This window comes from Lithobates pipiens, unplaced genomic scaffold, assembly GCF_037356315.1.
Source record: "Lithobates pipiens isolate NorthernLeopardFrog02 unplaced genomic scaffold, aLitPip1_a1.2 Scaffold_13, whole genome shotgun sequence".
In the NCBI taxonomy this organism is placed as follows: domain Eukaryota; kingdom Metazoa; phylum Chordata; class Amphibia; order Anura; family Ranidae; genus Lithobates; species Lithobates pipiens.
In genome coordinates, this window is record NW_027507718.1 from 252,741,324 (window position 1) to 252,747,133 (window position 5,810).

The window sequence follows — 5,810 nt, forward strand, 5'->3', positions numbered from 1 at the left end:
TCAACCTAGAAGAAATCTTCTTTAAAACCATGAAGAAGGCTAAAATACTTGGGTCTGATCATAGATACACCCAGAAAAGGGTATTCTTGCCCCAGGCAAAGATCAGCGCCATAAAGGAACTGATTCAGATGGTCGAAGCAAGATTAATTCTTCTATTCCGCTTTGCATGAGGTTGTTGGGAAAGATGGTGGCTTCATTCGTGGCCATTCCTTATGCTCATTTTCATTCGAGACAGCTGCAAAACAGTATCCTAACGGCTTGGAACAAAGGGTTCAACTCTAGATTCTCTATGTGTCTGATTCCAAAGCCTACAGCCACATCACCCTGAAAGTGCCCGATCTCGTCGGATCTTGGAAGCTAAGCAGGGTCAGGCCTGGTTAGTGCCTGGGAGACCGCCTGGAAATACCAGGCGCTGTAGGCTGGGTGCGCCGAAGTCTCAGTTTATGGTTGATAACCAAAGGTCTGCAAAGGGCAAAATCCTTCCTTCAGTTACCTGGGAAATGGTATCAACATATGCCAATCTTTTTTTTTTTGGGGTTGGGGATCAGTCCTGGAAAAGACTACTGTCCAAGAGAAATGGCCCAGATCAGAAAGGGCATTGCCCATTAACATTCTAGAAATTCAGGCAGAGCATTTGGTCCTAAGGGCCTGAACGTTCAGTCTATAGAATTGTCCTGCCAGGATTCAATCTGACAATGAATGAATGAATGAATGAAATACTTGTATAGCGCACAATGCGAACTGAATCGCCTCTAGGCCACAGCAATGGCCTATATTAATCACCAAGGGGGCACAAGAAGTTGTGCGGCCCAGAGAAAGGTGAATCATATCCTATCTTAGGCAGAAAATAACGTACTTTGCCTATCGGTAGTCTTCATTCTAGAAATAAAAAATTGGCAGGCGGACTACTTGAGTCGCCAGCAGTTGTTCCTGGGAGAATGGTTCCTTCACCCCGATATCTTCCTCTCAATATGTCAAAGATGGGGAATCCCAGATGTAGACCTGTTTGCATCCAGGTTCAACAAAGAAATCGACAACTTTGTGTCAAGAACAAAGGATTCGCTAGCATGCGGAACAGATGCCTTACGGTTCTCACTGATTTATGCATTCCCTCCTATTCTGCCTGCATCCACAACTTCTTAGCAGGATCAAGCGGGAAGGGAAGTCTGTGATTCTTGCGGCCCCCAGCGGGGCCCAGGAAATCTTGGTATGCAGAGAGCGTAAAGATGGCAGTAGGGGACCCATGGACCTTACCACCATGATAAGACCTTCTCTTGTAAGGTTCAGTATTCCATCCTTCTTTACAAATGCTAAATTTAATGGTTTGGCTATTGAGACCCACACTCTGCAGAAGCATGGGCTGTCAGGTTCAGTGGTTTCTACCTTGGTTAATGCAAGGGAGCCGGCCTCCATAATTTATATATTATGGAGTCTGGGAAGCATATGTCTCCTGGTGTGAAAATCCAGGGGTTGCAACCCAGGAAATAGGTCAAGGGTTGAATCCTTGACTTTCTGCGGATAGGGTGAGAAATAAAGCTGGCCTTGAGTGCTTTCTAAGGACAGGTCTCTGCCTTATCGGTATTATTTCAATGACCACTTGCTTCGTATTCTTTGGTTCATAACTTTATTCAGGGCTTAACATGGCTTAATCTCCGCTCAGGTCACCCCTGATACCTTGGGATTTTAATTTAGTTTTGTCGGCATTACAAAACAACCTTTTTTTGGGCTGATACGACATATTCCCTTGGTCCTTTTTTTGACAAGGAAACTATTTTTTTCTGGTAACTATATCTGCTGCAAAAGGGTAGCAGAATTGACTGCTCTTTCTTGTAAAGAGCCATATTATTATTGTTTTCAAGGATAAGGTAGTATTGTGTCCTCATCATAACTTTTTTCCGAAGGTAGTATCAGATTTTAATTTAAACAAGGATATTGTTCTAACTTCATTTATTTTCCCAACCCTGTTCTATGGAACAAAAATCACTACATTTTCTTGATGTGGTGAGAGCAGTCAAAGTCAACTTAAAGGCGACTGCACAGATTCGTAAACTGATGTTTTGTTCGTGTTGCCTGAAGATCCTAAAAGAGGACAGGCAGCATCAAATTCAACTATTTGTGAATGGATTCAACAAGTAATCATTCAAGCGCACTCCTCTAGGGCTGTTAGTGCTTCGTGGGCAGTGCATCACCAAGCCTTCATGGCTCAAATCTGCAAGGCTGCAACTTGGTCTTCAATCCATACATTTACCAGATTCTGTCAGGTGGATGTAAAAAGACATGAGGATGTCGCCTTTGTACTTTACTGCAGTATACTGCAGGCAGCAGTATAATTCCTCTGCTCTCATGGTGCCCTACTTTTGTTGTGTCTTCCTCTCCTCAGTTGGCATTGCTCTGGGACATCCCACGTAGTAATTACTATGGCTCTGTGTCCCATAATGTATGATTAAAGAAACTAGGATTTTTATAACAGCTTACCTGTAAAATGCGGTCCCAAAACCAAATGGGGACATAAGATCTAGCTTAGATCTTAAGCTGCTGGATGTCCTTCTGTTTCAGATAGGGTCTGTCCATTTAGTGTTGACCTCTCTGTGAGAGGTAGATTTCAGGGTCCATAGTCATCATTGATGGATATCTTCATGGGCCACTTTTTTCCATGCTCATCAAGGTTTTTTGCAATTGTAGTGCAAAGTCGTCTTTTTTATTTTGTGACTCTGCCTTTTGGTCTGGGGCCACAACTCCAAGGGTCCACAAAGCTCCCAGCCCTGGTGCTGGACTTTCTGAAAATAAAGGGGGTGCCAATCTCAGTACCTCCAACTTTGTTCAGCAAGCAGTCAGTTCCAGTTTTTCTTTCAGTACATTTCTACTGTAAGGGATCTTCCCGGGGTAGGGTGTGTTTGGACACAGTTCACAGCAGACTTGGACTTTATAAAGCAGACCTTGGCGTTTATTCGTGGTACAAACAGTCCAACAAACAAAATATACAGCAACACCGTGCTTCTTGTGTATAACAGGAACAAAATAATAACAAAAACAAACAACCTAGCCCGGCTGGGCGCTTACTAAACAGGTTCTTCTCACCTATCTGACACTTATAAACACAGCGTCTTTCGCCTGGATATCGCAGGGTGGATTTTAGCTCCAGCAGTGGCTGTGCTTGCAGCTTCCTCAAACACACAGACTGTTCGTTTCCCTGGCTGAGAGCGAACACCTGCAGGCCCGCAGAGCCTTTACCTTCCCAGGCTAATTAGGATCAAAGCTCACCTGATCCAAAACCCAGAACTGGAACAAGGGATGGGGGGTGTGGAATGACAGGTCCCTCTACCAAACCTACCTGCCATTCCATATAAACCCAGGCCCGGCAAGATTAAATAACAACTCAGCAGCATATTGCTGCTGAGAAACTGATCCATCCTGGACTTACCATCTCACACTGTGTAGCAACCTAGGTGAGATGTACACCCCCTCAACCACTTCTCCAGTGACATGTCTACATATCCCCCCCCTCTTTTTCAGACCGGAGGGCTGAGCCTTTTGTCCCCACAGACAACTCACCCTCGACAATGCGTCAGCATTTGCCTGTAATTTCCCTGGCCTGTGTTCCACAGTGAAATTAAAGTTTTGTAAGGACAGAAACCATCTAGTCACTCTTGCATTTCTCTCCTTGTTTAACTTCATCCATGTTAGGGGGGCATGGTCTGTCACCAACTTGAATTTCCTGCCTAGCAAGTAATACTTTAAAGATTCTAGGGCCCACTTCACTGCCAAACATTCTCGCTCCACAATGGCATAATTTTTTTCGGCCGGGGTTAGTTTTCTACTCAAGTACGTCACCGGATGCTCCTCACCATTCACTACTTGTGAGAGTACTGCACCTAAGCCTGTGTTAGAGGCATCTGTCTGGACCAGAAATTCTCGCCTGAAATTGGGGGTAACTAACACAGGTGGTTGGCACAAGGCAGACTTAAGGCTTTGGAAAGCCTTCTCGGCCTCTGGGGTCCACGTGACCATTGCTGTCTTTCCGCCCTTTGTCAAGTCAGTTAGTGGAGCAGCAACTGAGGCAAAGTTCGGCACAAATCTACGGTAATAACCGGTAATACCCAGGAAAGCTCTAACCTGTTTCCTTGTCAGGGGTCTAGGCCAATTCTGTATTGCCTCAATTTTATTTAGCTGTGGCTTAATCAATCCTCTCCCAACAATGTAGCCCAGATATTTGGCCTCTTCTAGGGCTAGAGCACACTTCTCAGCATTTATGGTCAACCCTGCATCACTTATGGTATCCAACACGGCCTGTACCTTACAGAGGTGACTTTCCCAATCAGGGCTAAAAATTACCACATCATCGAGGTAGGCGGCTGAGTAATCCCGATGTGGTCGCAGAATCAAGTCCATCAACCTCTGGAAAGTTGCAGGCGCTCCATGTAACCCGAATGGCATCACTACATACTGGAATAGCCCATCAGGGGTGGAGAATGCAGTTTTCTTTTTAGCCTCGCCAGAAAGTGGAATCTGCCAGTAGCCCTTTGTGAGATCGAGGGTGGTTATGTACCTGGCGTTACCTAACTTCTCAATCAACTCATCTACCCTGGGCATAGGATAAGCATCGAACTTGGAGATCTCATTCAACTTTCTGAAATCGTTACAGAACCTCCAAGTTCCATTGGGCTTTGGGATTAGCACAATCGGGCTGGACCATTCACTCTGTGACACCTCAATTACCCCCAGATCAAGCATACGTTTTACCTCGGCAGATACGGCTTTCCTACGTGCCTCCGGTATCCTATAGGGCTTTAGGTTTACTCTGCTTCTAGGCTCAGTTTCAATGTGATGATGGATGAGGTGGGTACGCCCTGGGAGGTCAGAGAACTTGTTTTTGTTTTTCTGTAAAAATTCCAGAGCCTCCTGTTTCTGTGACACTGATAGAGCATCACCTACCTTGACTGGAGGGATTGGTGGTGACAAATTATTAACAGTATTTGTCGCCACCAAGGATTCCCTGTCTTTCCAGGGCTTGATCAAGTTTATGTGATAAACTTGGAAAGGCTTCCTTCTACCTGGTTGGTGCACCTTGTAGTTCACCTCACTGATCTTTTCAACAATTTCATAAGGACCTTGCCACTTCGCTAAGAATTTACTCTCAACAGTGGGGACTAGTATAAGGACCCTATCGCCTGGGTTGAATGTCCTGATTCTTGCGGACCGGTTGTAAATTCTACTTTGGGCCTCTTGAGCTCTCTGGAGGTGTTCCCTTACCAGGGGCATTACAGTGGCTATACGGTCCTGCATTTGTGCTACATGCTCAATAACACTCTTGTATGGGGTGGACTCACTCTCCCATGTCTCTTTTGCAATGTCCGGTAGACCCCTAGGGTGACGACCATAGACCAACTCGAATGGTGAGAACCCTGTGGATGCTTGGGGCACCTCCCTAATAGCAAACATGAGGTAGGGCAATAAATGATCCCAGTCACGACCATCTTTTCCCACCACTTTCTTCAACATATGTTTCAAAGTTTTATTAAATCTCTCCACCAATCCGTCCGTCAGGGGGTGGTATACAGAGGTACGGATGTGTGAGACTTTAAATAGTTTGCATAATTCCTTCATCAGTTTTGACATAAATGGCGTACCTTGGTCAGTTAGGATTTCTTTGGGGATCCCAGTCCTAGAGAACATATAAAACAACTCACGTGCAATTGTTTTAGATGCAGTGTTTCTTAAGGGTACAGCCTCAGGATAGCGGGTCGCATAATCTATGACTACCAAAATATACTGGTGTCCTCTAGCTGACTTTACCACGGGACCCACTAAAT

The 5,810-nt window shown here is 45.2% G+C and overlaps 1 pseudogene; it reads left to right on the forward strand.

Annotated features, from left to right (window-relative positions):
- The first annotated feature begins 306 nt into the window (after positions 1–306).
- On the forward strand, positions 307–421 carry LOC143979645 (5S ribosomal RNA; annotated as a pseudogene).
- Positions 422–5,810: the final 5,389 nt, after the last annotated feature.